This window comes from Meles meles, chromosome 20 (assembly GCF_922984935.1).
Source record: "Meles meles chromosome 20, mMelMel3.1 paternal haplotype, whole genome shotgun sequence".
NCBI lineage: Eukaryota > Metazoa > Chordata > Mammalia > Carnivora > Mustelidae > Meles > Meles meles.
In genome coordinates this window covers 46,848,557-46,875,481 of record NC_060085.1, presented here as the reverse complement: position 1 = coordinate 46,875,481, position 26,925 = coordinate 46,848,557, and the positions used below count along the sequence as shown (strand labels likewise).

Below are 26,925 nucleotides of genomic sequence, written 5' to 3'. Positions count from 1 at the left end.
TTGCATAAGGAACTGTTTCTGAGAGCCCACATTATTCTTCAGCAAGCCGTGTAGCAGCATGTCTGAGTGGGCTGAGCAACAGAATGAGGACACCAGGGAAGGGATTCTTAATTTTGGCTTCACCACAAACTTCCTAAGTGACCTTGAGCATGTCTAGTAACTTTGTGTCCTATTTTATCTATCTTATAGTAAGTAGGTTGAGGGGAAAGGTAGTCACAGCTTTCCAGGCTAAGAGGAACCGCAGGAAGTCATCTATCAACCCATTCTCCTGGGGTCATGCAAAACTACTTCTAGCCATTTTCTGAGAGGCAGTCCTTCTCTTCTTCCCTTCCTTTTTTAAGTTAAATTGCTATGAAGGCAACAAGCTTGATTATGACAAGATCTCAAATTCCAGGGCTTTCAGGGGCTAGATAGGTGAAGTCAGCTGCGTCTAACACAGTCATGTAAATAACTGCAATGTGCATGGACTCCAGAAGTGTCCAAAAGTGTTAACTGTGTAGGCCAGACAAAAACCATATGCTTTCCAAGGCCTTTTATGGCCTGTGGCCAGTTTGCAACCTCTGAATGATATATAAATATAATAATAATCATATCACCTATAATGCTGAGTTAATGTTTGATAAGTAGATGATTAAATATCAATTTTAAACTATTATTGGCAAATACTCCATATGTGAAAGCCTATAATTAGAGACTCAGTATATTACAGTGTGAATCTTTGCTCTGAAGAAAACTTTAGTGGTTTAAAAAGAAGTTTTGCATTTACAAAAAATTCGTTTTATACTCTTTTCTTTTGGAAGACCTACTTTTAAAGGCAGGCAGAACCTTACAGATCCCCTAGGTGATCCAAGATGACCCAGTTAATTAGCAGAGAAACGAAATAAAAGCCAAATGCCTTGATCCCTAATTCAACATTTGTTCACGTTAATCTGTTCACTTTAAATGTTTATGGTTTTCCTGGTTCCCAGAGAAAAATCTGTGTGTTTTCTAGTTTTATTTTATTTTATTTATTTTAGTTTAGTTTATTTTAGTTTCTTCTATTTATTACTATTATTAATAAAGTCTCAAAAATTCTCTGGTATACTTGGGTGGTATAAATGCACTACTGTGTAAAGAAAAGGGTAAACACAAGTGATCTTTTGATTCCCCCTCATTTTCCTTCCCCTTTCAGTCCAGGGCAAATCCATCACACTGCAGGTGCAGTGTTGGCCAGCATTTCTGGGAAGAACCCACAGGTGCAGCTGGTCTCCAAACTGAGCATAGAAGCTGGGGGTCCCAATTCATTCAGCTTCTAAGAGGAACGGGGCATGGAGAGCACATTAGTTCTTGCAGGAGGGTTGGCCAGGCACGGTAAACGGCAAGGCCAGCCCAGATGGACTAAGAATTACAAAAGAAACCGTAAAAAAAAAAAAAAAGAAAGAAAGAAAAAGAAAAATGAAGAGCAAAAAGCCCAGACACAACCATAAATCCAAATTCAAGAGGTGGCTTGGCATGGTGGGGAAGGGTGCTTATGGAAGAGCCCTTGGGAATAACTTCTACTTCAGTTTCTCATTTGGCTTCAACTGCTCAAAGGCAAAGAAAGCTGATTTCCCTGTGAATTATGAGAAACACAAATTGTGAAAGTTGGAAAAGGCCTCAGAGGTCACCTAGCACATCTAAGACAACTTCTCATTTTATAGAGGACACCTCAGAGAGGGGATGTGACATATTGGAAAGCCAAACTTGACTCCATCCTGCTCTCCAAACACATGAACCCCCACACTGCTTCACTTAGTGTACGGTTAGTTGAAATTTATTCTTGATCACTGGGCAGGAACTAAAACTCTTTGAAGGATGTTAGCCTCTAGTGCTCTATTAATCAGTTACCTCTATTAGAAGCATAAGAAAACATCATTCAATTTAGGGAGTGAAATGGCTTGTTTTAATAACCACCATCTTGACCTTTGATTAGGTAGATCAGGGATAGGGTAGACAGCTCAATCGATCATCCTGATGCCCAACTTATTCCAAAAAATTAAGTCAGGTCAGCTTAACCATGTTCATTGATTTTTTTTTTTAATGTGGCAGTGAATTGCTCATAGTTGATCTATTCTACATAAGCATGGCCAAATCACAAGTTTAATTTTTAGCATGTATAAATTAAACTTCTCTTAATTTGACACTGGACAATGTGTTGCAAACTCCGTGAGGGCACAGAAATTCAAATGTAGGAAATGTAAAGTGGATTTGAATAATTAGTAGGAGTTGGGAATGGGCATTCAAGATAGAAGAGGACTTGTGAATAATATACTACTAGGAATATAGCTAATTTTAATAACAGCTTTAATTTAATAAAAGACTTACTATGTATTAACTGCTATAGTGAATGACTACAAGTGTATGGTGTAAAGTATAGCATCCCTGTTTTTCACAGAGAAGTCACTTGTCCAAGATCTCAAATTAGATAGCAAGTCAAGAGCATAGGGCCCATGCCCTAAAGCTATCTAACGCAGAATCCCTGTCTGCTTTTGAGGTAGTCTGAGAGGTAGAGTGGTACAGAGACGGAAGCACTGGACCAACAGTGAGGGGGGGTCCTTATCTCTCTAGTTTTGCCTCCAACTCAGATCTTACAGGCTATCTGCCCCATCTGTAAGTGTTGAGGTTAGGCTAAATCCAGATGATGTCTTAGTGCTTCTCCAGCTCCAGGATTTTAGGCATTTGATGATTCTTTTCTGGGTTTCTACTTTTAAAGGCACCCGTGTAAGCAGCAGTCCTTATGGCTGGGGGCAAAACACTTGCTCCTGGCTTTTAAAAAGACTAAAAACACTGTTTAGCTGTTGTTGCTGTTGTTTAAAGAAAAGGCATGATCTCAAGAAGCAGACAGAACTAAGTAAGTCCATATCCTGGCACGACCAATGGTGCTTTGGATAAACTGTTTACCTCCCTAGGTCTTGGTTGCCTTACCTGTTAGGAGATAGCTCTAGATCTTCCTCATGAGAGAACAAGGCTTGAGCAGTGCTGGTACAGAGGAGAATCTCAACAATCATAAATTTCCTTTGGAGTTCTCAACTTAGAAAATTAGAGTCCTGCTAAAAACCCAAGTTATTATGTGTTCTTCCAACAAGGAAATTAATGGTTTTCTTGAAAATTATCTGTAACAAATATCCTTCCCTTCCTTCCTTCCTTCTGTTCTTTCTCCCCGCTCCTGTCTGTCCCTCCCTCCCTCCCTCTCACCCTGCCTTTTTCCTTCCTTTTAAACCCAACATGCATCCGGTGCTTTTTTTTTTTTTTAAAGATTTTATTTATTTATTTGACAGAGAGAGAAATCACAAGTAGGCAGAGAGGCAGGCAGAGAGAGAGAGAGAGGAGGAAGAACTTTCCCTGCCAAGCAGGGAGCCTGATGCGAGGCTCGATCCCAGGACCCTGAGATCGTGACCTGGGTCGAAGGCAGAGGCTTAACCCACTGAGCCACCCAGGCGCCCTGGTGCTTTCTTTCCTCATAACATCCTTGGTAGGTAAGCAATATAACTGTCCCTTTTCACATTAAGGAAACCATGCACAGAGATAATAAGTAACTTGCCCAAGACATGTAGCTAGACAGTGATAGAGCAGGATTCAGAGATAGCCTGGCTCCAAAGCCTGTGCCTTAAACACTATCTCCCAAATGTCATATGGTCATCCCAAAGAACTCTCAATTTTGAAATGGATGAATGGGACTGTCAACGAAGTATCGGAAGTATAGATCAAGTGGCTGGGAGCTTTTTTAACTCTTGAAAGCAATGCAGAGTCTTGACTGGAGTTCAACAAATCACCATGAAGGCCTAGGGATGGTTCATCACTGCCAAATAGCTTGGTTACTACTGAGAAATCCTCTGTCCCTCACGTAATGATAGGAATAGATTTCTAGAATATGAGAAAGGTTTTAAAGCAAAGACACAGGAATATTTCGGCAGTTTGGTTTGCCATGAACTTTATAGGAGAATCTGGTAGGTCCAAGATTTTTATTTTAATATGATATTCAGGTACATAAGCAGGTGTCCTCCATCAGACAAACAATGCTCAGGGCTCAGAAAAATCTCATACTGCAAACCCAAGTATCACATGACTGCCTTCAAAGTTCAATCCCCCCTCTTTTCCAACTCATTTCCAAGATATTTTTTCAAAGGCAATGTCATTTTTGCAAGAAAAAAGTCACACATTTATATGAATGAGATGATGTTAATTAAATCTTTGCATGCTAGTTACTTAGGATTTCAATTTTGCAGGCTGATGGTAAGCCTCTTTAAAGGATTCTCCTTTGCAACTATGTTAAAAAGCACATACTTCGCTAAGAAAGGCTGGATGACACCCAAAGCATTTCTGTTTCTAACTGTCTTGGAAAGAAGTGGCCCAAATGAATAAAACCCTACACCAAAGAAACAAAACGTAAAACACGGGATGGACATCTTGCAACACATTTCGATCTTGGTTACTCCGGGTGGAAGATATAAACAGTAAGCAAAGGGAATTAAATTGTTAGGCCAAAAAAGATAGGAAATAATGAGGAATTTTCTAGCCATATAAACGCCTCCCATTATTTACATCTAATGTTCACTGGAGGGTCATCCTGGCTGAATAGTAGTCTTAAGAATAGCAGGTAGTACTGACTAATGGCACTTGGTTCTTACTGCACAGCACACATGCACTGAGCATGTCGTACAAATTATTCTACTTAATGCTTACAACTGCATGAGGTGGGAAATATTCTCCGCCACTCTTTACCAAAGATCAAATGTAACTCAGATCTGGTTAGGGTCTTGGAGCCAGGAGAGTGGTGGAGGTTCTATGTGAATGCAGGCACCTAAGGCCAGAGTCCAAATCATGCTCCTCCCATCCCAGCCTGTTGGGGCAGGGGGAATCCTTGCCAATATTTTAATCTGCCGGAACTAGAATGAGTATCACAGGGCAGGGACCCTGTTTCTGTTTTGTTCACACTGAGTTATCCACGGTCAGGCACTAGCCTGCCATCTACCTCGTGGACACTCAATAAATAAATAAATAAATCCGTTAAAATGTGCTTTCCAGGTACCCAAATATAACAATAATTTTAAGCACAAATAAAAACCCTTGCCATTTAGGCATATCTGCTTAAACCTACCTGCTCCCCATACATCCTAATCCTTGTGGTTTAGGAAAAACCTGGACTCTGGTTCATTCTTTTCTCCAGACTCTAGTGAAATCTAGACTCAGATTAAATGCAGAAGAGGTCCAATAAAACTGCTGCCTAATTTAATTAGAGTAACTGAATGCTGATTGGGTGTTTACTGGTGTTACAGGGCCAGAAAGACCAGCCCCTACCCTTAAAGAGTTTATAATCCTATGGGGAGAGAAGACAAACAAGTGACTCTAAAAGAAAATAACATGTCAAAAGAGAGGAATGAATGAGTAGGTCTATGGATCCTTGGGAAGGAGAGCAGAGTTGCCAACCTGTGCTGGCTCCATTAGCACTAGCCAGCACAACTCTCTGCAGCGACAGAAATGTTCTGTGTTGACACTCCCTGACTGGGTAGCTCCTAAGGACTGAGTACTTGAAACGTGGCTGGTGTGAATGAGACATGGAATTTAAAATTTCTGAATTGTGAAATGATAACTATCTGCTAAGCCAACCAATTTTTGGTATTTTGTTGCAGCAGTTCTAGGAAATCAATACAGTGCTCCATGTGCATCAGCTACTCTCCTAATTATTTTTATATGAATACTTATTTCATTAAATACTTAATGGGCTGACTCTCCTCACCCTCCTTCTCCCCACTGCATCCCTACTACATATGAGAACTGATCATGAAAGGAGATGTTTTCTACTGTTGCCTGTAATCTTATGGAGGGTTGGACACCCATTTCTTAATTATTTATTTATTTATTATTATTTATTTATTTGACAGAGAGAGCAAGTGAGAGAGAGAACGAGAACACACAGCAGGGGGGAGTGGGGGAGGGAGAAGCAGGCTTCCCGCTGAGCAGGGAGCCAGAGGCAAGTCTCGATCCCAGGACCCTGGGATCAGGACCTGAGCTGAAGGCAGACACTTAATGACTGAACCACCCAGGTGCCCCTCATTTCTTAATTTTAAAAGCAGTGGTAAACTTAATGATCTTTGCACCTTCTTCTTCTAGGACCTAGAAAGCAAGACTAATACTTTTTATGAACTATCTCAGCGGCAGCCAACATAATTTTTCCTTCAATATTTTAAAAGTCATATACCAAATATACTTTGAAGAATTCTTGAACTTGTGGTCTTTCAAATCCTTTTTAAAAACCTGAGATTCTGTGACAGGCAAAGAAAGGACCAAGAAAAACAATCTTTTTCTTTTTTCCTGTTTAAATCACTTGTAGGATCAAGAAAAAAAAATTTTTTTTTCTTTATAAGAAATTAGCTATTTGCATTGCTGGAATCATAAAATAGCAATTTAACATTACTGAACTGAGAAACTGACAGAAGGCTAAACAGAACAAAGCGTGACAACTGGGCTACTTTTATTGCTCCTTTTTAGTACCAGCAAGTGTAGTGATATAAAAACTACCATGAAATCAATTACTTTTATTCTTTTTACAAATTATTTTAATTTTCCTCCCATAATATGTCTATATGAAATAATTGCTTTGCAATTACAGACATGATTAAACATTAAATAAATGTAAAATCTTCAGTTTGGCAGCCTTAGATGCCTAGAAGGCTCAGTTTCATTACTTCTTTTTAAGTACTTCACATTATATTGCTTGGTATTTTCACTGCAGACATAGATTTTACCATACCACATTAATAAATGTTGCATAAGGAGCCAGTTGCTACAATGGCTCCTGATTATACATTCAAAACTACAGACAGACCAATGAAATAGCAGACTTATCATAGTTAGTACAGAAAGTGCCCATATGTAGGCTGCTAATACCAATACAGTAGATTTTTGGATGCTAACCACGTAAAGCAGTTCCATTAGACTAGTATCAGACTTGCTTTTGCTCCCAGACCAAATTAAAGTTTAGTTCATAATAGTGAAAATAACTTCTCATCCAGAAAATGACAAACATTTTCACATCCTTTTCACATCCATTCATTTATTTACTTCATTTTCTTTGCTCAAAAATAGCTCTATACCACCTTTTGTTATTTTTTAATCTACTAATAATCTTTATTAACTGACATAAACATTTTTCTTAAAAACATGAAACATCCAGTGTCCTTAAGATGAGAGCCTATATACTTTTAGCTCAGATCTGATGATATTTCTCTCAAGAGTCTGATTGCTTACAATTTGCCAATTAGGAGCCTAAGCGGCTGTTTAAACTTTAGACAGAGAAAATGTCAAAAACATATCCCTTCCACATTAAAATGGTCCTTTAACATGTGCAGACTGATATCTGGAAGTGTACATATATTTAGCATTAAAGCTCCTGGTACTCAAGGTTAAAGACAGCCCTGTTCAGGGAAATGACAGTACTTGCCCTTCAACTAATAGACCTCAAGCACATTGTATTTCTAAAGATTGCCATCTCTTATAAAATAAAGCCATCTGCCCCCACCTCTTAAAATAAACTTGGCTTCTAGTTCTTTTTCTCAACATTTTTTTGGTGACTGTTCTAATAAAGGAGTTCAAGAACTTGATTTTCAAAAAAATTTTCTTCATCACTGGGAGAATAAATACAATGAAGGCCCTCTGAAGGCTTGGGCCACTGTGGCTTTCTAAGGAAGTGTCACATGGCCAAAGGACAGGAATAGAGAGGATACAGAACAAAAGGGGTAAGCACCATGGAAAGTGCTTTCCGTTCTCACAGCACCCAGTGTAGGCAGATGTGATTATTCTCGTTTTAGAAACGACTTCAGGGCTCAGAGATTAAGTGACCTATCAGAATTCCCACAGCTAATTGGTCAAAGAGCGGAGATTAAGTTCAAGTTTGTTGTGTTCTGAAGTCAGAGCCTTTTCTGCAATACCACCTGCTTCAATAGTCCTATTGGAACTCCAGAAAGATTGTCAGTGCATACAGCATTCTCTATGTACACACAAGAAAACTAACTTTTTAGATTAAAACCGGGGTTAGCCTCTGTCAAATAAATTAAAAAAAAACAAAAACAAAAACCGGGGTTAGCCAGAATATTAAGGAAATTTGCAAATTTAATTTTCTGGATAGCTGGAAGGTTTCATAGAAAGCTTTTGTTTCAATCTTTAATACCCACTTTCTTGCTTTTGTTAAGGGTAGTTATGCTTTAGGTTTTTTTTTTTTTTTAAGGACATTTTTTTTCAAGCCCTGATAATGAACGCATATTGGAAATCTTTTTTCCCCAAATGTAAAGTCTTGGTTATTAACTTATTTTCTTCCAATTTCCCCTTTTCTCCTAAAACTGCACTCCAGAGGAAAAAAATTCTAGTTAATTAGAATTTCTGGTAATCGGGTTTTAAAACTGTTTTGGTAAATGAAAATCAGGTGAAAGCTACCTCCTTGAATTTGAAATTGTTTCTTATTATAGGTTCTTCTTGATGCCAGAGCGTTCCCCTATGTTAGTATGCATTGGAAACTAATGGTCCAATACTCAAAGTGCTCAGATCCTTGATGACCTGGACACCATAAATCCAACAGAGCACATTAGTGGGATGGTCCTTAATTACACAGTTTAGGCTTTGTGTAATCAAATGGTACAGAGGAACAGCTGAGAACATTAAAATGCCAGCAGGCGTTATAAATCATAGTACTTTCCATAGTCTTTCTTTAACTCATGTGTTTTGTTAAATTGAAAGTAAAAAGAATATTTTTCGTTGAATATCCGTATGTCATTTATAGCCCTTAAAAACATAACATAATGCAACACTATTAAAAGATTATCTTTATTATTTACCTCTTAGTTGTCTAATAGAAATTACAGTTATCTTTAAACTTTAAATATAGGAATCATTTTTGTGAGTGAAACAAAATTAAAGTTATCTCTTAGAAAGGTAGACTAAATAAAAAGGCTACTTCTAAATAAAATTTAGGTAAACTGCAGTGGAATCTTACCTACGTAGAACTAACATGCACCTTAAAAATTTTCTGTAGAGTTTTAGGTTTAAGGGGGCATAATTTAAACTGTAGAATCTTCAAAATTGTTATAATGGACAGGAAATATATTTTAATGGTGGTTTATTACTTCAAATGATATCTAAATGAGGATAATGAAGACCATATTTGAAAACAAGCCCAGCAAATGAGATTCATTTTCTTGGAGAATTAAGCAACTTTAAGTAGTAAGCGTCGGCAACTTAGCATAAAATGTGTAGCTTCTATTTGCTTCAGGGCTTTGAAGTCTCAAAAATCTAACTAGCACCCATGTCAGCACTCCAGAGAAAATTTTAGGTTAAGAAGTATTACCATCAGGACGTGGCTGGTAATTCGGTATCATTCCAAATGCCCACAGGAGTAATAGAAATCAATCAGAATGGCTTATTGAGCAGGAATTCTGTGTGAGGTCCTGGGAGTCATGGGGCAGGAAACAAGGCATTCTTGGTGAAGGGGAAGGTTTATGCGAAGCAGTGGTGTCCTGAGTCTACTGTCAGTTATTTCTTTCCAAATCCAAGTTCAGAAACATCATGTCAATCGCTTAAAATTCGTCCCGGTGGGTGTATTTGCACCCTGGAAATTGGTGAACACTACAAATGAGGGCTTTTTTTTTTTTTTTTTTTTGTATTTAAAATATATTTTAATGAGAACACAATGATTTACATTTCTTAATACGAAACTGCTCTTGCCTTAGGACTTAACTGCTTCTTGGTCTATGGGGTTTAGAGCACTAATTCCCCAGTGCTCTTGAGGCACATGTTGGACATGTCCTCCTCTGCTGGAAGTCCTGGGGGTAACTTCAGGGGCTTGATCATTATCAAATGTTTAACCACTTTCAGTTTCGCATTCACTGAAGGGATATTCTTATGAACTTGAGGAGTATGTGCTTTTTCTAGTCCAAGCATCTTTATTGTATCTTTTTCCCAATATGGACGTCTTTTTGTACTTTTTTTTTTTTTTTTCATAATTAAAAGGAGACTTTTAATTCCTGTCCTTCTTACCTCAAAGACCAAATACGAAAATATTCTGAAAACTAAAAAGGCACAGTCCTTTCATTAAAGTCATTTTCTAGACGACGGATCTGCAGGTCAAGATGCCTAGCTAACATTTTTTTTTTTTCTGGCCAAATGCTCACCAGACTTCTTAATTTGGCTGTTTTTATGTTTATTCAAAAGGAGGAGGACGTTTCCATACCCGGTGAGCCATCTAGCCCTAAGCATAAAGACGATGGTTCCGAGGTTGCAAAGACAGACAGAGATCACTCCATCCTTCACCTATCAATCCAGAACCGCATAATTCACATCTAGAGCTGCTGCCGAAGGTGGGGGGCCAGCCCCTGAATCTGTTCCCCGAAGCCTATTATGTTATCCACATCCCGGAAGCAGCTTTATCCAGAGCTTTCTCAAACCAAAGCCGTGTCCGCTATATCTAACTGCTTGCCTGCTGAGATTTTTTTTTTTTTTGAGTATTTTTTTTTTATTTTTTAATTTCTTCCATTTTATTTATTTTTTCAGCGTAACAGTATTCATTCTTTTTGCACAACACCCAGTGCTCCATGCAAAACGTGCCCTCCCCATTACCCACCACCTGTTCCCCCAACCTCCCACCCCTGACCCTTCAAAACCCTCAGGTTGTTTTTCAGAGTCCATAGTCTCTTATGGTTCGCCTCCCCTCCCCAATGTCCATAGCCCGCTCCCCCTCTCCCAATCCCACCTCCCCCCAGCAACCCCCAGTTTGTTTTGTGAGATTAAGAGTCATTTATGGTTTGTCTCGTCTTTTTGTACTTTTTATTCTGGTAACAATATGCAGTTTATGAGGGTGCTGTGGATCCCCACCATATTTTTCATGATCTGCAGGTGAAGGCTGAAATACTTCATCTGGAATTCTTGACTTGGTAAATTTGTGACGAATCCAATCCATGTAAATAAGAGACTCCATACCTTTTGTCATCGTTTGGAGTCTGCCTGGAGACAGACTGGCTGTTGGAGAGCTGGCTGTTAAACATTTACCAGCACAGCACAGATGTAAAGGTACCAAAGCAGCAGAGCTTGAATAGGTACATGGAGCAGGAACTATTTCATTTTGAACGGAAGTTAAGATCTGCCAAGCTAGGAATGGAAATCAAGACAGAAAGGTTGGATGGGGGAATGCTTGCCATGCCTGCCTTCGGCTTGGGCCATGATCCCAGAGTACTGGGATCGAGTCCTACATGAGGCTCCTTGCTCAGCAGGGAGCCAGCTTCTCCCTCTGCCTGACGCTCCCCCTGCTTGTGTTCTCTCTCTCCCTGAAAAATAAATAAAATCTTAAAACAAAACTATATATCTATATCTATCTACATATATAGATATAGATATATATAAATAAAAAGAAAGCTTGGGTGGTACCTAGATATGGAGGGGCTTCAATGCTTCACTGAGGAGTTTTTGTTCATTTATTATCCTTGTTTAAGATCTAGCAGAAAACAGATGCTACATTTAAAAAGGAGTGACTAAAACAAGTTTTAAAAAGGGACCATTTTTTTAAAAAGATTTTATTTATTTATTTGACAGAGAGAGAGAGATCACAAGTAGGCAGAGAGGCAGGCAGAGAGATAGAGAGAGGGGGAAGCAGGCTCCCTGCCAAGCAGAGAGCCCGATGCGGGGCTCGATCCCAGGACCCTGAGATCATGACCTGAGCCAAAAGCAGAGGCTTAACCCACTGAGCCACCCAGGCGCCCCTTAAAAAGGGACCATTTATGAGGCATGGACAAGGTTAAGGAAGACTCACAAAGGATGGCCACACACCCCTGAGCTAGCTGCTGCAAGAAGCAAAAGCCAACAAGAAGCCAGGTCGCAAAGGACCCATTGATGAAGTCCATTTGAATCTGATGCCCAAGTACAAAGAAGAGTGGAGAAGGGCAGAACTGTCTGGAAAGGAATCCCACAGCAAGTGGGGACCACTAAATGTCTTGTAATGGAAATTAAGGGCTCATTTGTATAATTTACAAAACTTTATCCATCAGCTATGATTAAGACAGGCTGGAGAGGGAACATGATGGATACAGGGAAACCCATTAAGAAGCACTCCCAATAAGCTAAGTAAGAGGTAATGGAACTGGGATTGTGGTGACAAGAAGAGAGAAGGGCCATATTCAGGAAACAAGCAGAGAGGTAACTACTAGATATTACACTTGACTAGATGTAGAAGTGGGAAGGGAAGAGTTAAAAATAATATCAAGGTGTTCAGCCTGTTTGACTTTGAGGATAGTGGTTGCCAAAACAAGACAGAGGCATGCAAGAGCATGAGTTTACTTTGAAAGTGGGCGAATTTCCATTTTTGTGATTAGGGGGTGGGAAGAGAAAGGTTAGAGTACACTTTCCTCCAGTCTTCTCCCTGCTGGGCCAGTTTATGGTGGCTTTGTTCCTCTGCAGAAGGCTATGGTATACTCTTATGCACCCATAGCTCATTCTGGATCCTAGAAACCACTGCATCCATTTGACTCTTTGGTGATGTGATTTTAGGGTGAAAATAATCAGCAGGCATTTGGAGTTTGGGAGTGAATTTACGGAAGTTGGATGTCTTTCTCATGAAGGGCTAGTATAGAAGACTTAAGATCTCAAGAAGCATAGAGAGAAAATGAAAGGGCTCAGGTGAACCAGAGATGTACTACCATAAAACACAGTACAAGGTGAAGGTTAACTCTGCATCTTCCTGAAAAGTGAGTGATAATCTCCACCATTTCCTTTGGTAACTACTTGGTGATAGTGTCCGAATTTAGTTATATGTCAATACAAAGATGGAGCTAAAACAAATTGTTATAGGGACATGCATTAGCAACTCAGTGTTGAAATGATCTCTGCATTATGAACCAAGATAACTGAGATGAGGTAGAAAAGTAGATCTCTCCATGGAGGACAAATCAATAACAACTAGGTTTTATGGTCATTAGTGCCCCAATAAAATTACTTACCATCTAAATCTCTTGGAGGATCTTGAACATTCAACATCCATTACCTCTTTCATGTTAACACCAGCCAGATGTGGCTAAGTGCAATTTCCATAACGGAGACCATGAACAAAAATAATATTTCATACAGGAAGCATTTGCATGCCAAACAAGTGAGATTTTTAAAGATATCCCCAAACTAGTATTTAAAAAAAAAAAAAAAAAAACTACATGTGTGAGCAACACAGGTGATATTCTGTATCGTTTAGCCAGTACCTTAATCAGTGGTTCATCTACAATAAAAGGAAAATGTATTACAAGGGGGGAAATAAGCAATAGAGAGCAAATAATGAAAGAAGCTAAGCTAAATTAGTAGACATTATGTGCCACTTTCACATACATTATATCTTTAAGAGTCACAGAGAAAATGAAGGAGAGCTTTTCTTCCTATTGTGCCCTTCAGCGCGTGGAGCTTGGCATCTGCCAGTCCAAACACACCAGGCACTAGCATGACACTCACCCAGCCAAGGCCCCTGAAACCTTGCTTATGTGATTCGTTTCTCCAGACATTCAAGCCTTCTGTCATCTTCCCCCTTCCATGACTAGATTCAACACATCTCATCACTTCCATGCATAATGCACACTCTCCTTTCGTGGAACTTCATACTAATTAGCAATTCTGTTTTCTCTGAACTCCAAGTATACTTTGGAGGAAGGGGCAAAGGAAGGTTTGAGATTAACAGATCACCCCCCCCTTTTTTTTCTATTCTAAGCCACAATGGTCTCTCTATCTCTCTATTCCTCAATCTATCAAGCTGCTTCCAGCATCCAGGGCTAGAGGGCTGCAAAGCTCTTCTGCACTCCCTGTGCTTGAGTGACTCACTCATTCTTGAGATTCTGATTGAAATGTCATTTCTGTAGGAAGGATTTCTCCTAGTATCTCCCTGTAATATTCTCTTCTCTTCTGGCCCTGTGTACTTTTCTTTCCCTGGACTTACCATGACCATGCTTCCACATTTACTTGTGTGGTAATTGGATTAATGCTGTTACCCCCAACAGATGGTACCCCCACATGGGAATGGACCACTTTCCTCTGTTTTGCTCGCCACTGTATCACCAGCTCACAGAAAAAGATCTACACAGCAAATATCTGTTGATATTTGCCAAATGGCTGACATGAACAACTGTCATGTTCTAATAAGCACTGTCTCAAGGGCTTTCCCACATATTCACACAGCAACGCTGGGGGTTCATATTCTTCCTCCATTCTATAGATGAGAGAGCTTGGGGGGGGGGGGTGTCAAATAAATTGAGGCTTTTAGCCAAGATCACATAGCTAGTATGTCATAGAGTTGAGATTCATACCAAGACCCATCTCATCTGAGCTCTGTTTTTTCTTTTTTGTTGTGGAATTTCCATAGATGATCACTTAATTATTTTCTGTCTTGTTTCTATTCATTCTCTCTCCCCAGTGAGTCTCAAAACTCATCTGGAAGGAAAGTAACACCATGCACATTTTTTTTCATCCCCTACATCACCCTTCTAATAGCACTTGATATTCTATATGCATTTAATGAATACTTTTTGATTAATAACACTTCCTTGGCATTAATATCATAAAAGCATCCCCATATGAGTTCAACTTTCTGCAATAACCTTTCTAAAACAGTAATGTAGTACATCTCTGATATAATACAGGTTTATAATCAACTCATTTCTACCAAACTATATAGGAAATAATTTTGTAAAATTTTTTCAGAGAAAGTAGTATGACAAAATGAAGTAGATAGGATATGAAAATCCCTTCCTCTTTCATTCACTGACTATTTATTAAGTGCGTTTTCTATGTGCCAAGTGTTCTTCTAAGGTGCCAGGGCCCAAGTCTAAGTAAGTCACAGTCTTCCCTCACAGAGCTGCTGTCGGTGGTATTAAGGACATGAAAATAAATAATCCTAAATTAAAATGACACATACTATACTTGAATTGAGAACAAGGACATGTGGGAAAATCAAAGACATTGTGACTAACTCAGCCTGGAGGAAACCAGAGTAAGTACCTTGTCCTGTATATTTATTACCTCTAAATATTAGACTAATTCCTTATCTCAGGTTTTTTTCATCTTTAAAGTGGTGATAATACCTCCCAGAGTTGTATAGTTCTTTCAGCACACTTAGAAAGTGCTATTTACTGGCCTACAAGAGTTACCAGAGGTGACTAGCTTGGTGGTGGTACCAGCTGTTCCCAAGAGCTAAGAGTATAGGTGTCTCCAGTTACCTATAGATGCAGTCACTTATCAATGGGGGAACTTTGACTAGGAAGATTAAATAAGACAATGCAAATGAAGTTCTTTGTAAATAACTATCATTTCCAGCTCCAAAAGAATTCATAGAATCATGAGGCAGTTAATGCATTACCTCAATGTTCTCCTTCATGTGTACATGAAAATCTGCTAGCTATAACAGGGTAGAGGCTAAGACTCCTTAAGCTTACCCGATTTAGCTTGTCTGCTGACCTTCTCTTGCTTCGTAATTGACCCTGCTGCCAAAAGGACTTTTGGTTACATTGCACTGGGTTCTAATCTGGTCCCAACTGGAAGCCTTGCAATTTGGTCCAGAAGCAAAATAATGATGTTATGAAGATGATGATACAAAAAATCAATAACAATCTTAGCAGCATGATTTATTGAGTACTTACAAGATGTGAACCATTGTTCTAAGTGCTTACAGGCCCCAACAACTTTATTACATAATCCTGGATCCCTCAGAGTGGAAGCTTTTGGGTCTGCTAGTTTTGACAATGTCTTGAATTCAGTTCCCATTTGAGGAATGGTAGCTCTAAACCAAATCTGTTCTCTCTGGTTAGAAAATGTGATTATATGAATTACAACTTCGGGGCGTTATAATACTTCCAGAGTAAGAAAAGAGAGTAGATACAGAACATAATATAGAAATAAACAAAAATGGCTGTTAATGTATTTATCTGTCTGCCTTTTCTTTTAAAACACATCAGTTGACTTAAGATTTCTTGAATGAGTCAATAGAAATCTCTCTTGGGGTCCACGACAAAAGTAAAAACCATGTGAACCGACTTCACAAATACCTAGTCTGAATCTTGTTGTCTCTTAAAATCTCTCCACTCACCTTTGAGTGAGCATCCTTGGAATGCAAACACTGTACATTCAGAAAGGTCAGATTTCAATATCTACTAAATGCTCCTATTTACAAAGTACTTCCCTTGGTCCAGGAACTGTGCAAAGGGCTGTAAATGCAGGATCTCATTGAATGAGTCTAATGATTCTATAAGGCAAGTTCCACTGTTAACTCTCTTACAGATGAGGATACTGAGGTTTAGTGAAATCACTCTAGCCCACACAGCAAAGATGTGGTTTTGGAACTAATTCCTCCCAACTCTGAGTCCTGTCTAGTTATTCACTTTTTGCCCTGCCCTGGGCTATGCATCGTGTAGCACTATGGTAATGACTCACATCGTTCTGATGTATGACTTGCATGTCAGAAAGATCCCTTAAAGCAAAACAATCTTTAGAAGCAAACTCAAGTACTTTTTAATATTGCTAGCAGTTTTAAGCTCTTGTAAAAATCACTCAATACTCTTCATTATGAGTCAGCAAAGTAAATTCTGCAAATATCAAAGATACTAACTTTTCTCAAAACTAATCATTTTACTGCTGTCTTTTTTCTGTGTACAGAAAGATGCTTTTCAGTTTTTAGAAACCTTCTAAATTTAGACAATGATGATATAACAATATGCAGTGTGATGGTAATGGTTAGAAGAATGCCATCTTTATGCATTTATATTCATTAAAATTTTTTTCATTAAATTTTTAAAAATCTTAAATATGATTTAAAACTATGCTGTTAATGAAGCACCTGGGTGGCCTAGTTCATTGAGCATCTGACTCTTGATATTGGCTCAGGTCATGGTCTTGGAGTAGTGGTATCGAGCCCCCGTGTTGCGCTCTGTACTCAGCCAGGCGTCCGCTTGCGACTCTCCCTCTCCCTCTGCCCCTCCCTCTGTGTGCCACTCACTCTCTCTAAAACAAATAAATCTTTAAAAAATATCCTGCTAATAATGCCAATATAAATTTAAAGAATAATTCAATGATGACTGGTTAAATAAAAATCCAAGGTAGATTTCAAAATTTAAATAATACAATACATTATGTTTTATTCTATATAAACCTCACTTTAGTAATGGAATAACAGAATTTTTAGGGCCAGATGGGCCATGAGAGCTAGTCTAGTCCAATTCTTTTGTTTTATAGCTGCAATTAAAGGTGAAGAAACATAGACCCAGTATTTAACAGTGCAAGTTCAGAGTCAGACAGACCCAAATTCACATCCTTGCACTACCAGTTACCAGCTCTGAAACTGTCATCTACAGTCAGAGAGCCAGTTCTTACAAGTGCCCTGCCTAGAAAGCAGGACTGCTATAAACTGGGAATTCAAATAAAAGACTCTTTCCTCTAAAACAGATGTATACTCATTCATTCATTTGACAAATATTGAGTACACACTACTAGTTGTATAACCTTGGGCAAGTTGCTTATTTTGTGCCTTAGTTTCCTGCCCTATAAAGTGGGTATCCATATTAGAGTTTTTGCAACATGAGTTGATGCATGTTAGATGGATGAGATGGTTCCTGGCACAGTGGAAAGGCACACAATTTTGGATATCATTACCTTTCCCCTACTGCTACTATATTTGATAATATATTGGGGATATAATTCAGGAGCCCTACGTAATATTTTCCTCCCAATTACTTAAGCATCTCTTTTCCACAGAATGAATCTCTCACTCCATTGTCTCTCCTGAAGGTTTAACCATAAGCTTCTTTACTAGGGTTCTATTTTGACAGTGCATGAAGAGAAAAACATCTCACCAGCATCTGCCTACATACTTCGTGTTTTTCTTTGAGATGACTTTGAAGACACTCAGGTTTGTTTGTTTGTTTGTTTGAACCTGGTCTCCCAGGTGAGAAATGATGAGTTTGTGAGTATGTAAGGAGGTTGGCTGGGATTCCAGAGATAGATTGTTCCCAAAGGACACAGCAGAACTAACTAGTCCTTTGGGGGTTTTAAACCTTACACGTAGTCCTTACTGCATAGAACCATAATGAGCTGGAAGAACAAGCAGAGAAATCCAGTTAACTGCCACCCCAGTGTCTTTGGTGCGTCCATCATGGTTGGATGAGTTACTGTGGATTCCACCAATGTTCAGGAAACTCTCAGGACATACACTGAGGTCCTACGTAATTATCACTCATGAACTTGGAAATCAGAGAATTGTGAAGATGAAAAGAACCTTGAGTGGTCATGGAGCTTCTCGGTCTGCTTCTCACAAGGAAACATTACACTATCCCAGAGAAATGAGAAGTTACATCTTTAAGACCTTGAGAGAAGGCTCTGTACAAAGCTCATTTTGATAAGTAAGTCTTATTATTGAAAACAAAAACATAAACTTGTCATTATGGAATCTGCCTCACCTGTTTGTGTATATGTGTGTGCACGTGTGTGTGTACATACACACAAAGTTAAAATATCCCTGCCAAACAGAACCAAAAAACCATGCCACTATTGCTTCTCTTTTGTAGGCAGAAGACCCTCAGTTCTTGCCAGTGTTCTGGGATATCTCGTTTTCTTATCCTCGCCAACACTCTTTTATGAACCCTTCCCAGCTTGTTATAAGTATTTTTTTTTAAGCTTCTAAGGTCAGGTTAAGGTAAGATATTAGAGAGAGAGTCTGATTGGTCCTTTGGTGTCTGGGAAACCCAGCTTAAATTTCCCTGCATGATACATTTTAATTGATACATCCCAGATCCTCGCTCTCCTTAGTAACCCAAATGTGAGAGTGCTGAGTCACTGTCATATTACCTGTTCTGTCACCACAGTCCAGGAAGCAGGCTTGGTGCAAACCGGGAGCCTCAGGTCTCATCCCAGATCCAGGCTTATGCTAGATGTATGACCTTACATAAATTCAACTTACACTAGAAAAGTGAGAGTTGCAACCCTTCTTCTTTTACAGTGGAACCTTAGAAATGTATTAAGTGACTTGCCCAAGGTCACACTGAACCTGTCCGAGGCTCTGGTCCCTTAGTTATTGAAAAAAGAGAGAAAGAATGATACTTGGTGTCTCAGAATGTTACACGTCAAATGAAATACATATTTAAGAACGCTGCAAAAAGTGAAGTTCTAAAACATGAGGCGCTATTCCCTTTCTTTGTCAATGAAGCCATCTTCCTATGCAGCATGTGCTGTTAAAAGTTCCTTACAACTGACCTTCATTCTCTTTCTAGCTTCCTCTACGGCTTGCTGGAGACACTGAATTTTAACCAGATTTAGAGGGGTCTACCCTCTCGTAAGCAACATCTCACTCATTTGTGTTCAATATGACTAGATTTAAAATTGTCTCCTGCCAACCACTTGTGCGCCTGGTGAAAGCCTGTTCTGTGAATTAACCCTAAGGTTTTGAAAAGCCTTTGCTGATGTTCAAAATCTGAATTAAGGCTCCTGCTTCTGTTCTTTTGTAGCTCACACTTTCACCACCACAGCACACTTTATTGCACTCATCACCCCTTTCTGTAACCCCTAATGGACTTTAAGTCAGTTACGGGCAGAGCCAGTGTCTTTTAGAGCAGGGTTTCTCAAAACCTTGATACTATTAACATTGGACCAAATAATTGTTGTGGGCGAACCGTCCTATGCATTTTAGGATGTTTATCAGCATCTCTGGCTTATACCCACTGGATGCCAGTGGCATCCTCCACCTTCAGTTGTGACGACTACCAGAAATGTCCCCAAATATTGCCAAGTTTCTCCTGGGGGGGGGGGCAAATTACCCCCAGTTGAAAAATCCCTGTTCTTGATCCAGCAGACTGCCTTATACACTACATAAATATTTGTAGAAGAATACATGACTGATGGAAACAAAATGCTTCTGATGGATTTAATGTACAAGCTGCAGAAAAATCAAGCTAATTTCTTTTGGTTTTAGTACCTCCTATAATGCCTGGCACACAGCTGGAGCTCAGTATATATTCATTGGGTGAACAAGTGTTCCAAGATCATAAACAGCTTCCTGTATCCTAGGTAAAATTATTTCCCTCAAGAAGACCCAGGTGAAGTGAGGGAACTGTTACATTAGGGGGAGAAAATTTTTAAAGGCACAAAAAATTTTCTTAGCTGTGGGATTGGGAGCCAGAAAAAAATACCTTGCAGAAAAGAGCATCATGGCTATGTTCCCCCAGACCTTTAGCTCTCCATCCAATCACGGCATTTAGGGCAGAAATAAAATTCCTTGCAGTGGTATTGCTAGAAACATCTAGCATTCCTGCATCCTTTAAAACAACTCAGGGACATGAAGCATCAGGAGGGTTGCAGGACATCTAGAAGGTCACACATTCAGTCATTAGTGTCAGAGCTGGGAAATGAGCCTATGCCTTCCTGACTCCCTGTACAGTACTTGATTACAGTGATTATTATGGATGCAAATTAAGACTTATTACTATTGTGAAATAACAATGCAGGTTAATGATATTCTTTATTGCCATGCTAACATTTTTTCTAGAGGGGAAAATTATAGGCATGAAACCAATTAAGCAACCTTTCTTTCTTTGCAAAGCTTTTTAGTGTTCCTAAATGAAGATTCTCTCTTTGTGCTTACTGCTTAATAGTGCAAACTGATTTTTTGTCTCCTAGGTCTTACTGAGATGGATGCTAATACTGGTACTGTCTTTTTTTCCTGTAGGAATTGAAAATGACTATGCTAATACATTATCTCTACAAAGGGCAGTCATAAATAGGAAGAGCAAATATTTTGAAATGAATATTTAATGGACATTCTCCTATAGAGGTGGTGCATTGTTGCAAATGCCTCCCTTGGAAGTCTTTGTGAGCCAAAGTCTTGCAATGGCCCTGTCCTGGACACCAATGAGGGACAGCTCTCCTCTCATGATTGAAATGGTGGCTCCAGAAAACAATGGCAGATTAATTTACGTATCCCCCAAACTTTACAGTTGGCCTTCACTCCCAGTTCTACAAAATACAAAAAACCTTTCGCGTAGAAGGATGTCATGTCACATGTACATTGTTATTGTAACTATGGGAACCAAAAAATGCCACCAATGTGTCTGTTTCATACACAAATGAGGGGACAGCTGTGGAGTCCACATGTCTGCCCGGGGTATAATAGATGTGAGGTAGGATGGCCTGGCTCAGAAAATTACAACTCATTTATATTAATCAGAGCCTTCAAAGAGCATTCCAAACCCTTGGCCATAAGGAGTGTAAATGGAAGGCAATAAGCCACTGTAAAAGCAGTTTCATTCCATAGCTTTCAAATCCAAGTGGGGTAGAGTCGATGCAGCAGCGTCTCAAGTCCGAGTTGACAGAACTCGGTTGTGTAGCACTGAAAGCTGAAGCTTAGTTTCTTTGGGTGTCAGGTATGATTTTCAGTCCAGTAAGTGTAACAGTTCCATCCAGGTTAAATGTTTGTTCGCTATGTTATGGAAGCACAGCTGCCACGAACCCTTTAGCAGTTTCACTGAGAAAGTTAGTCCTCTCAGCTCTATCCGCACAACACTATCCTGTTACAAAAGAGAAAACTTCGGGCTGGCGGGGTTATGAAACATCTAAGATAAGCCAGCTAGCACTAGATAGTCACTTCCTTATCAACCAAATAATGAGTAAAATTGCTAATGATAGCCTACCTTTGCTAGACCTTTTGAAAATATCCAAAAAGTAAAAAATAAAATAATATGTAACCCCAATGTTTCTTTTTAAAAAGTGTAACATAAAATAGCATATATTTTAATTGTTGAATAATATGCATAACAGTTCTATAGGTGCCATTGGTCCGGAAATACATACTATATTTTTTCTTACGTATTGTAAATGCATTGCCGACTATTTATTATGCATTTGTCTATGTTTTAAGACTTAGAGGTCATACCCTGTAATATACCTATAAAGTAGGCAGATGGTAATATGCTAAAATAAAAAAAAATTTAGAAAGCAAATGTCAGTTAAGATTTCTAGAGCGAAAGATTCCCTTGGATAGTAACTTTTGAATTGTATAGATAAGGTTTAACTTTTGTCTCCATTCTACAGTTTAAGGCAAAAACAAGAGAGGATACATGTTTTCCTGACTTCATCTATATAATTATATTCTCACCCTGAATAAAATATTAATCAAAGCTCTATTCATGAGTCAAAGAAACTTCCATTGTTCCCAGAAGCCAAAATATGATTCTAAAATGGAATTTGCTTTATCTCCTGACTGGCTTAACCCCAAATAGATATTCAGCATAATAATTTTGAGAAATTAAATATAATATTTAAGTAACCTTACATTAGTGTTCAAGTGAATCATTCAAAGAACTATTATTTTGTAGCTGAAAATAAATTTTAAGAAAGCATTATGAAAGTTTAGTAAAAAGTGACATGCAGATCCTATAATTTACTATATTTTATTTATGGTGCATGGCTTATTTATGGTGGCATAAAAAGCCCGCCATTCTGTGTATTTATAGTCATACCCAAATAACTTGGAAAGTAGCAATAGAACTCTACAGAGGCAGATTTTCTTTACATACCTACCAGTTTTTTCCCATGAGTGTCACTGCTTTAGGATATGTGGTAATTGCTCCAGCAGTTCAGGTCAAGAAACTAGCCTTTAGCAGGGCCTAACTGGAGAGAGATCAATGGCTGAGTTTTCCCTTGCTTTTTTTGAATCCCAGATACTATGCAGAGCTACACGTATTATCGTTCAGGGCCACAGTCTGCAGTTAGATCTGGTCTATGATTTTATTTAGCACAGTGATTTCTCAAAACAGTAAGTACTTTATTACTTTCATTTACCAAGGAATGCGCTCTAATCTTCCGTTATGAGAATTGCAGAATAAAGATTTCACATAGGCAGGATAATAACCAGAGTTTTCACAAATGTGAGGCTGTGGTCATTAAGTTAGCTGGTTTGTTTCAACAATACCTAGATACAGGACAGTAAAATGGTTGATAGCCTGGTTTAGAAAAGTCAATTATTTTATAGTTAACCCTCAAGTCCATAATGAGGACAGAATCTCAGGTTTCCATCATGATAGTGTTTATTATAATGATTTGTTACTTTCTGACTTGATAGCTTTAAGAAACAAAATGTAATCTTGGCTATCACATTTTCTTACTTAAATTTGACTCAATTCATGTCTCCCCTCCTGGGAAAATACTGCCTTATGTGTAAAAGTCACTGAACCGCAAAAACAACTTAAAGGAAACACGTAAAATAACCGACTAACATCTGTTGTGCACCCCTCCCCTGCAAACACTAAGCCCACAAAACAATGTTGTCTTTTGGGGGGGAGCGGTATTTTAATGTCCCTTTCAGTGAATATATAGAAGACAGGGGCAAGCGCTGTTTAGTGAAAAGGTTCTTTTTCCCTTCAACAGTATTTCAGACTGACAAAAGAAAAGGCCAAGGGGGCTGGCTTGTCAGTAGGTATAATCCCAGGGCTCACGTGCAGCCCACACCACCCGCCTTTTGTTTGGTGGTCACACTTCAGGAGGTGAGCCGTGCAGTGGTCTATTAGCTAATGTTAGACAAAGCAAAATTTCCCTAGTTTGGGGTCCAATGCATGACTGCCTCCCATTCATTCATTGTTTGGTCCTCTGACCTGAAAACCCCTCAGGTGACTAGGAACATGATGGTTTCATTACCTTCAGTTCTGCAAGTCTGATGTCTTAACAACTAAAATAATTTTGATTGAACAGTAAATATTCTTCACGTCAGTCCACTACAGCTATTTTCCCCATTTGTCTATCTCTGAGGATGGACAGCAAATGTGAGCAGGGGGTAAAATTACAAAAAGAAAAAGAAAAACTCTTAAAGTTAAAAGGTCAATTCAGTAATCACCTCAAACCACCAGAAATGGATTAAAGTTACTGCCTGTTTCATATAAACATTTTCCTCACTATCCAGCTCAGAACATCCAGCTTCATTTTGCACAAAAATACTCAGCCAGGTAAAGAGCAAGTAGTACTTTGAGCTTTCAACACAATAGCACTCAGAGAATTTGGCTCTTGAATTAAAGGTGTCAGCAAGCCATGGAATTCCTAAACAGAAAAACTCACACTGCGCCTTTATTCCATTTTCTTAAGGTCTATTGTTAACTAAAGACTCCTTGTCTTTTCAAATTCCTTCAATGTGAATGGATGAGGCCAGACATCTGCCAGGATTCGCTCACATTTGCATGCAAATCAGAGACTTTGGGACACACATGGCCAAGGAACCAACAACACCACTTTTACTCTAGACTTACACTGATCAAAGTGTCTTCCTGAACTTTCAACATCTCTAGTCCTAGCTCTTAAAAAAAGGAAGTAATGAGCACATATTATATTATTTAGACCGTAGCAGCAAAGCATACTGCAAAACAGAACAACATATTGTCTTTCAGAAAATTCTGCAAGCAAAATCCCAAATCAGCAATACCTGTTCCCTCACTTAATCTGGCTTTTCCTTTATTATGTAGGTCTGGAAATGAAAATGCTAATGGTGATACAAGATTTAGGGAAGGATCCATTTTCTTGGGCTCTTGGTCTTTGCCTGTGTAGTTCAAGTGTGTGGTTCAAATGCCTCAAAACTATTAACACCCTGATATTCATTCGTTCATTCATTCACTCATTCCCAGGCACTGTACTTGGCCCTGGGTCTACAGCAGTGAACCCGACAGACAAGACTCCCCTCTCCCAGCTCAGCTACCACCGCCGAGTGTCCCACTCCGCGTGTGTACCTCGACTCCTTCGGAAGGGTCCCGGGACGGGTCTTCCACCAGTCTTGGGTGCGTGGCTCCGCTCCCGTGGTGGGATCTTTCTACACCACCTCAGCCTGCCAAGGCAGGGAAGCTGCCGCGGGAGGCGGTCGCGACAGGGTCCCGGGGAACGCCAAGTCAGGGGCTGCCCACACCCCTCTCCACACAGCACAAAGGACACTCGCTGGCAAACTTTCCTTGTTCCGACCCCGGCCGAGCGGGGAACTCAGCACCGGCTCTGTTCCCGGAGCAGACGGTGGCTTCCCTGACATTTCGGCATCCCTCGCAAGCCTCCTGAGGCTGCTACTCCTAGATTCAAAACCTGCAGGGTGAGGTCTTTTCCCCATTTACACTGCCCGGCAACTGAGTTAATTCTTCCGAATGCTCTCTCATTACTCTCAAAGCTTTGTGAATTGCATTGCTTGACCCTTTCTTTACCACCAAGACCACCGCCAAGAAATCCCTCCTCTAACCTCTTCCCACTACCTGCCACCTTCCGTTCCCATCTCTTGGCTCTTTCCAACTCCCCAGGCCCCCTTTACGCGCTCCACTCCGGCCCCGGCTGCCTCACCGGTTCACATCCCAGCAGCCAGCCCCTCCTTCCTTTGGATCCCTGGGCATCACCCTCCCGCGCCTCGGTCCCTGAAATTCAGCGGGCTTGTCTCCTGTCACTGCCTTTTGCCCATTTCTGTCTGGCCTTCATTCGAACTATCGCTGTACTCCCACCACTGTGGGGTTTTTGGGGAGGAGGTGGTAAGACGGTAGGGAGAGGGTTAGTAGATTCCCGTTTCCCCGACTTGGTCATTTCCTCCAGCTCCATGAGCCGCGCCCCCTCGTCCCCCGTAGGCCCGCGATCTTAGCCCGCCGTTCCCCAGACCGTCTCGGGCCCGCCACGCTGCCAAGTTTGCCTCCACTTCCCCTAGCTGCAGCCCAAACCTCACGCCACCGCCCCGGCTAGGGGAGCGCACTTACCCCGAGGCCCGGCTGGCGGGGATGTGGGGTGCGCACGGACCCGCCGCGGCAGCAGGAGGAGGAGGACGACGGGCTGAGCGGCGCCTCCCTCCCAGCCCGCAGCGCGCACTGGCTCCTTGGGGGGTTCCCAGCAGATCACCAAGACAGGAGGAGAGGCAACGACACGAGCAACAGCTGCTGCGCGGGCCTGGGCTCAATCCGACTCTCAGGGGTCGGGCAGAGGCAGTCAGGATTGGGAAGGAAGGTTGGAGAAGTAGGGTGCAGAGGGCGAGGCAGAGAGCGGCCAGGTCCCGAGGAAGGCACCCGGGGCAAGTAGGGATGCCACCGCGCGGATTCCGCCGCCTGGGTTAACGCCACCAGCCCCTCTCCCCAACCGGAGGGCGCTGTGGGCGCTGGCGCACGGGCCTCGCCTAGGTCCCCGGCTTGCTGCTGGCGCCCTCGGTGCGCCCCGCTTTGTGCTCCCCGCAGCCGGCGTGCACCTGGTGTAAGCAAAAGCGGTCAGCTGATGGGCTGCGCGCCGATTGGCTGCTCGGCGGTCTCCTCCCCTCCCGCCCGACCCCTTTCCCGGCCTCCCCCTCCCGGCCCCCCGCCCCCGGCTCAGCCCCGTGCTGGGGCACCATCTGTAGCCCGCCCAACAAAGGCGCAGCACCACGGGTCCCGGGTGGCCGGGCCGCCCTGCGCTGCCGCGACCGCCGCAGGGAGCCGTGGGCCGCCGCTTTTTGTTTAGGGGACGACAGGCTGCGGCTGGGTTATAGAGGCAAAGCATACCGCCGTTTCCTAGCAAAAGACATACCAAAAAAAAAAAAAAAAAAAAAAAAAAAAGGACCTACCTAGGTACAAAGGGGCCCAGTCTCTGCATAACGTAGAACTTGGGCTCAGAGGCTAAAAATCACGCAAAAATCAACCTAAGAGAGAGCCAAGTTTCAGTATGAAATCTGACCTTTGTCTTAAAATGCATGGCGATTACTTGGAAAGCAGCTCTGCTCCCCACTATACCACCAACGCTGCACTCATGGTGGTCACTTGGGTTGTGTGTTTGCATATCTAGGTGGCTGTGGAACTGGCTCCTGCCCTTGTCGTGGGAAGTAGTATTTGCGGACATTTAAATGAATGGTGAAGCCACTTCTGATTTAGGAAGGCTTCAGAAAAAATGCGAAACTTTGTA

At 40.8% G+C, this 26,925-nt stretch overlaps 1 protein-coding gene across 1 annotated transcript in view; it reads right to left on the bottom strand.

The window, feature by feature from the left end:
* Positions 1-26,203, bottom strand: part of LRRN1 (leucine rich repeat neuronal 1) — a 41,291-nt gene extending 15,088 nt beyond the window's left edge. Inside the window, exon 1 of the mRNA XM_045989619.1 lies at positions 25,761-26,203. The gene's annotated coding sequence lies outside the window, so the exon portion shown is untranslated. The remainder of the gene's footprint in view (positions 1-25,760) is intronic.
* Between the last annotated feature and the right edge of the window lie 722 nt (positions 26,204-26,925).